This window comes from Thrips palmi, unplaced genomic scaffold (genome assembly GCF_012932325.1).
Source record: "Thrips palmi isolate BJ-2018 unplaced genomic scaffold, TpBJ-2018v1 HiC_scaffold_1, whole genome shotgun sequence".
Lineage (NCBI taxonomy): Eukaryota > Metazoa > Arthropoda > Insecta > Thysanoptera > Thripidae > Thrips > Thrips palmi.
Window position 1 is genome coordinate 3,123,079 of NW_023144620.1, and position 6,000 is coordinate 3,129,078.

Below are 6,000 nucleotides of genomic sequence, written 5' to 3' on the forward strand. Positions count from 1 at the left end.
GGATGATTACTTGTTGCTTGATGCACATGATAGCTGCGTTTATCCTGGCCCGCCTTGCCTACGGCTGGAAACGTAAACAATAAACCCAATGTGCCGTTTTTTCCCTGTGTCCGGTGGCAGCATTTGGCACGAGCGGCGTCATCGCGACGGACGTGGACAAAGCATCGGCGCTGCTGGCCCTGGTGGGCGGGGGCCGAAGCACGCCGAAGCACAACACAAATAAACACCGACGTTAAAACGCTGGGCGCTGGCCACTGACTGAAATAAACAGGGGCGTTAAAATACATGGCGTGTTGTGCAGCTGCAATGGGGGGAGGGGGGGGGGCTGTGCCACTACCACTATACAGCAGCAGGGTAAACATAAATCATAGATTGCCCGAAATAACAGCAGACTGGAGCGGCGCGGCCCGCCCAGTGCACAGAAAGAGAGTGGGCGTGTGTATGTGTGTGTTTGTGAATGCTGGTGTGTGTCTGTGTGAGAGAGACAGGCATTGCACCAGGGACTAATGCGAAAATATACGGCCGTTCTGTCGTGAGTGCGATGCCCATATCGCAGCGTGCGTTTTAGTTTTGCCCGTTCCCAGTCCACCGAGTGGGGCGCAGGCGGGGCCATGGCAGATAAGAGTGCCCATTAGATACTGCTGCTTGCACGAGCCATCGGTCTTTTACTCCCAGAATGATGCAAAATATTGAGACAAGGCTAAATCAAGCTTTTTACAACCGTGCAACCCCCTCATTTTCTTTCCAGCTGGCTTCGTTCTGTGCGAAGTGTCCTCCAGCTTGGTTTGAATTGATGGTGAGCGCGGGAACGCGTTTATCCGTCAAAGAAATTCCATCGGGCGGCGGGGCGCTAGTCCGCGCTTTGTGCTCCGCGCTGGTGCGTCATGGCGCTGGATTTTGCGCGATGGTTATGCATGAGCGACTTTCGCCGCATTGTTGGCACTGGCCGGACGCATTGTTGCCGAGCGGCATTCCCGTTTGATAAATTATCAATTGTTGCACTCGCGGCCTTTTGTTCCTCGCGGGGCCTAACTGCACCGCCACTGCGGGGCGTCGATCCTATTGTGCCACGGCCTGCCGCCAAAAAATGGGATGTGAAAATGTTTCGTTGTACGCATAAATCGTATTTTGTAAAACGTTTTTCAGGCTTGAACGAAGCTTTCCTTGTGCTAGGTCACGCTAGAGGACTGTTGTCAAACCAAACAAAACCCCATATAAAATAATACGCGTCATCATTTGCACAACATTCTGTCTTTTTTTGCGAGTTTCTTTTGAATCATATTTGTTGCCGTCATCAGCGGCACTGTGAACCTCGCTGCGCTTGTGCATGGTGCACGCGGTGCATTGCCATAGCCATTCATTTATTGGCGGCGCCGCGGTTCTGTTTTTCCATCCATGTTTAATGGATTAGCTGCCACCTGGCTGTTGATTCAGCGCAGCGCAGTGCCAACCTCGCCATTCAACATGCATCGCTGTGTTGGTACCGGTACGAATCGCAGGTACTCAATGAGCGAGGGTAGGCAACCCTGGATAAAAACAGTGTAAGCCATTTTACTAGTTTTCCAATATTTGTCCATATTTTTTTTTTGGAATCCTTGGCTTTGTTGAACAACTCGACCGGCTTTGATTGAAGTAAATCCTCGGTTGTGACCTTTTTCTAGTGGATATCGTGGCCCTGTTCGCATAGACAGACGCTCCGCTCCACAGGGAGCGGCAAGACGGGTCGGGTGGAGCTGGAGGGGGCAGGAAGAGTTTCCGGGAGGAAGGCTGCTCTGCCGGTGGCGCTGATGGCTCAAGTGCCAGGGAGCCGGAAAATTCCGAGCCGTGGTCTTGCATAATACAGAGTTTATATCAGCAGAGTCTGCGGAAGATATGCGCGTTCGCTCTCCAACTTTGCCCTTAATCCAGCAAGCTGGCAAGGACGTCCCCGTGGGGCGCGGCGGGGCGGAGCGGGCGCAGCAGCGTGGCGCAGCCCTGACAGCTTTCGGAGTTTGCTGCTAAGCCCCGGGTGGGGCGGGGCGGAGGACGTTGAAGGCAAGGAGGAAGCTTGAGTTGTTACTTAGACCTATCGAAAGGTCCGCTGAGTCAAAGAAAGACGCCTTGTTTGCATCGCGTGTTGTCTGCTCTAACTAGTCGTATACCTGATACAACTAAAGATCACACGCCCCAGCTAAAATTCAGCTGCAACAGTAAGTTTTCGTGGCTGTCATGTAGGCGGCCATTAATGTTGGTCTGTTCAGTTTGAGCTCATCTTTTTTCCCGTGCATCTGAGTGGAAGCTGCACTGCAACTTCACTGAATTGGTTGTCGGCTTCTCCGCATTCATCTCCCCAAACTACGCCAGGCTCCGCGGCGTGGGTGCAGCTTGGCTCCCCCGAGGAATGAACGTGGGTGCCGAACTCCCCGGCGCGACCAGACACCTCGCGGAACCCGTTCTCCGGCCCGGTCCTCCGGTCCCCCGGTCCTCACCTGACGAGTCTGACCGCGGCAGGTCCCGCCGCCTACGCCAGCCAGACTGCAGCATCCCCCGCAACCAGTTCGACTGCATCTACGCATCGCGGCGTTCTTTGTGAAGCGCGTGAGATGGTGGTGTGCGTCTGCGATTTGGAGGCACTGCAAAATTTGTTTCGGAGACTACAGTGCGAAACAAAGGTGAACTCGCACTCGCTCTCGTCCGGGCGCACACGCGCAATGAGGTGGGCATGCATGCCCGCTCTATGCGCGGCTAGACCTGGCTGGGTGGCGCCACAGGTTTCCCTGCCACTCCCGCCTCCATTGAGGGCTGGACAGACCTGGCGGGCCTGGCGGGGCGCAAAGTACGTCATGATAGTTATTGCCCTGCGCAGCAGCCCTCCACCAGAACCTACTTTACTCATTATCGGTCTGTCCACGCTAACCAAATGAAAGGCCTTTTCTCCTCTACAGAGGACTAGGATTCCAAGAGATGCAACCGCTGGACATCCTCATAGCAGTAGGCAACAACTTTTTCAGTTTACGCCCAGGAGTGAGGGTGTGTCCTTGGAGTAGCACTGAGGCAACACGGGCAAATCATTAAGTGTTGGCTCGATTCTTTTTCCTTTTAAATCTTCATCTTTTTTGGAAAGCTTTTTGACTGTACTTTTAAAGGCCATTTTCACGTCTTGTTTGGGAATTGCGATGCCCGTCTTCCCTTCCTGGACACGCCGCGCCGCATGCATGAAGTATCCCTTGCGGCTCCGTCCGCCCCCGCCGCGCATGGAGACTTCAACGCACTATGGTCTCTTTTAGACGGAGACGCGCACTCCCTCAGACGTCCATAGTCTTTGAAATTGTTTTTGTACTGAAACTTTTTATAAGAATCTCAAAACAGGTCGTTTTGTGATACACCTCCGAGTCCATTTCAACCCCCCCATGCATCAGCTTTGGGGGTCAAATAGAATCCCCCTTATCCGGAAACTAACACATACTTGACTTTTTCGGTCAACACTTCTCGCTAATTCTATCAACAGTGCGAAATTGGATGCAAATATGCACCCCTGGTGCACTGTGCGGCATTATGCAGCGTTTACCGCATTCTTTGTCCCCTCTTTTCGCGGTTGCATCCCCCCGTTTACCCCTCGCCTCGCGAATCCGCGAGTTTATTACTTCAGCCGTAGGGTGAAACGGTCCGTTTTGCCTCAAAATAACCCAAACATTTATATAAATTGGAAAAATAATGAATAAGGTAGTATTATTGCAAGTTAAAAAATTAAGTTGAACCAATTTATTGGTTAAAATGGTTACGAGTTAATGAGAGCAATAATAATAGTCAAAGCAGAAAAGGAACGAAGTTCTAACTTCCATGCGTTCTTAAAATGATAAAAACAAGGAAAACCTAAAAAAAGGGATGCTGGCTCAAAAAAGTCTGTAGCTTTTAAGGCCTTTTGTCCAGAACGACGTCTGGGAACAGATTTTTCTTTTCTAAGGCACTTACCTCGGTGTAAGGTTATCCAATAGCTTGAATAGCAGAAGTATCCAAAAACTCCAACCACTGACCACTTTCACTTCTTGAAGAGATCCACAGGATAAAATCATAGCTCATAAAATTACCCAAATTCTGAAGGAGCACTGACCGGTGCGAGAGACTGGCGCGCGCGAGGGGCCCTGGAGGCTGCCCAGCGTCCAGGGCTGTCCAGCGCCCGGCGCTGCCTGGCGACGCGGGCCTGGTGGCGGCCTGGACCGGGCCGGGCGTCATCCCTCCGCCAAAAAATACGCCCAAATGAGGGCGAACCGGCCGCGGCCCGGCAGGCTGGACGAGAAGCTGGACCGGGCCAGAGCCAGAGGTGTAACGAAATTTCCCCTCCGTCGCTCTGTGCCGCTGCCGCCCGCACCCCCGCCTCCCCGCAGTCCGCGCGTTTTTCCGCCCACCGCTCGTTTGCGTCTTTTTTCCTCCCTCTCTCTCTCCCGGTCTCGTCCCTCTCCGCCCCACGCCGCCCCTCGCCCCGTCTCTCTCACTCCCGCCTTTTTCCCGGGACGCCCCATCCTCGTCGCACCCGCAGTTCGTCCCTCTCTCCACACCATTTTTATCACATTCGCCTGCCTTTTTCGGGAGTGGGGACTGCTGGGGCTGCTGGACGCTGCAGCCCGCGGCCCGGGCGGAGGCTGGCGGGCGCGGCGGGCGCGGCGGGCGTGGGTGGAGGGGCGGACACTTTTATTCGTAGTGGGGGGTGGCCGAGCGCGCTTTTTGGACGCCGAAAAAGGGTGCCAGGGGAGGGGGAAAAAGAGGGACATAGCACATACACACACCCACACGGACGGACACACACACACACACACACACACACACACACACACACACACACACACACACACACACAGCGGGGCCTATGGGGAGGGGAGGTGGTGCTACTGGATTTGGGGCGCTAGGACCAGGAGGGACAGTGCGAGAGAGAGAAATAAAGAATTTGGCCGGCCGAGCGAGGGAGAAAGAGTGCGAATATGTGTGCATGTGAGCGTTGAGTGTGTGCGGGAGTGGACCGCATGGTCCGGGGTGGGAGATATTCGTGGTGGTGGGGAGAGAAAAAAGTAACGGACAGAGGGACATAGCGAGAGCGAAAAAGGCTGACGACACTCCGTCTCTTTCTCTCGCACAGTCATATACTGCTTTTATTCGCGTCTTTCTGCTCCCGCTGTTCACGCGTTGACCAATGGTCGTAGTGTCCGTCCGCCGCGCGCTCCGCCCGGGTGGCCCGCGCTGCCCGCCGACGGGGACCGACGGGGACCGACGGGGACCCCCTGCGAGGCTCCTTTGCGCGGGCCCGTGGACGCCGAGACGCCCCGCAGTCACCAAGGCGCGAAGGGATCGTCTGCTCTTTCTTAGGTCAGAAGTTCCATGTGTTTCTTAGGGCCGAAAAAGAGCCACACCGCTACCGTTTGACAAACCACGTCTATGGACATGAGGGTGCTCCTCCGAACAGGTGGCGCTTGTTTGAAGTGAATTCTGTTTGAAGTGAATGTCGTAGTGATGCTCTCGCTGGCCGTGTGCTTTTGCTAGACTTGTGGTTTAACTATTGTGATCAGTTTTTGCACATCCATGATGGTTTTGCGTAAGCTTTCCCAAAAGTTTCCATCAGAAGCTGATGAACCTACCCGATGGCGTTCTTCATCTGTCGCAGGTAGATAGGTCTTCCTTGCCTCTTTGCGTTTGTTTCTTTCTACAACGGTCTTTGCAGCGTGCGGCGGGTTTGGCCGCTGCGCGTTGGCGTCGTTGCAGTGCCGAAACGAGAACGAAAAAGAGAGTCCGCCCCCACTGCAGGAGCGCTGCACGCTGCACCCCCGCGTCCGGTTTGGCCGGTGCGAGGGAGGCAGATGGCTCGACCTGTACTAGAGCCTGTCCCGCCCGGCCAGGTTTGGCTGGGCCATCTTCACGTCGACTCGGCGCGTTTTTAGTAAACCTGCTGGACCAGCTCGTACACCCGCGCAATGCAGCATCCCCGTGGGTGCATCGCTGGCTGTGTGTGAGTGTGGGTGATTGTGTTTTCAT

At 54.6% G+C, this 6,000-nt stretch overlaps 1 long non-coding RNA gene across 1 annotated transcript in view; it reads right to left on the bottom strand.

The window, feature by feature from the left end:
- Positions 1–4,149, bottom strand: part of LOC117651862 — a 53,116-nt gene extending 48,967 nt beyond the window's left edge. Inside the window, exon 1 of the long non-coding RNA XR_004588135.1 lies at positions 3,952–4,149. This is a non-coding gene — a long non-coding RNA (uncharacterized LOC117651862). The remainder of the gene's footprint in view (positions 1–3,951) is intronic.
- Between the last annotated feature and the right edge of the window lie 1,851 nt (positions 4,150–6,000).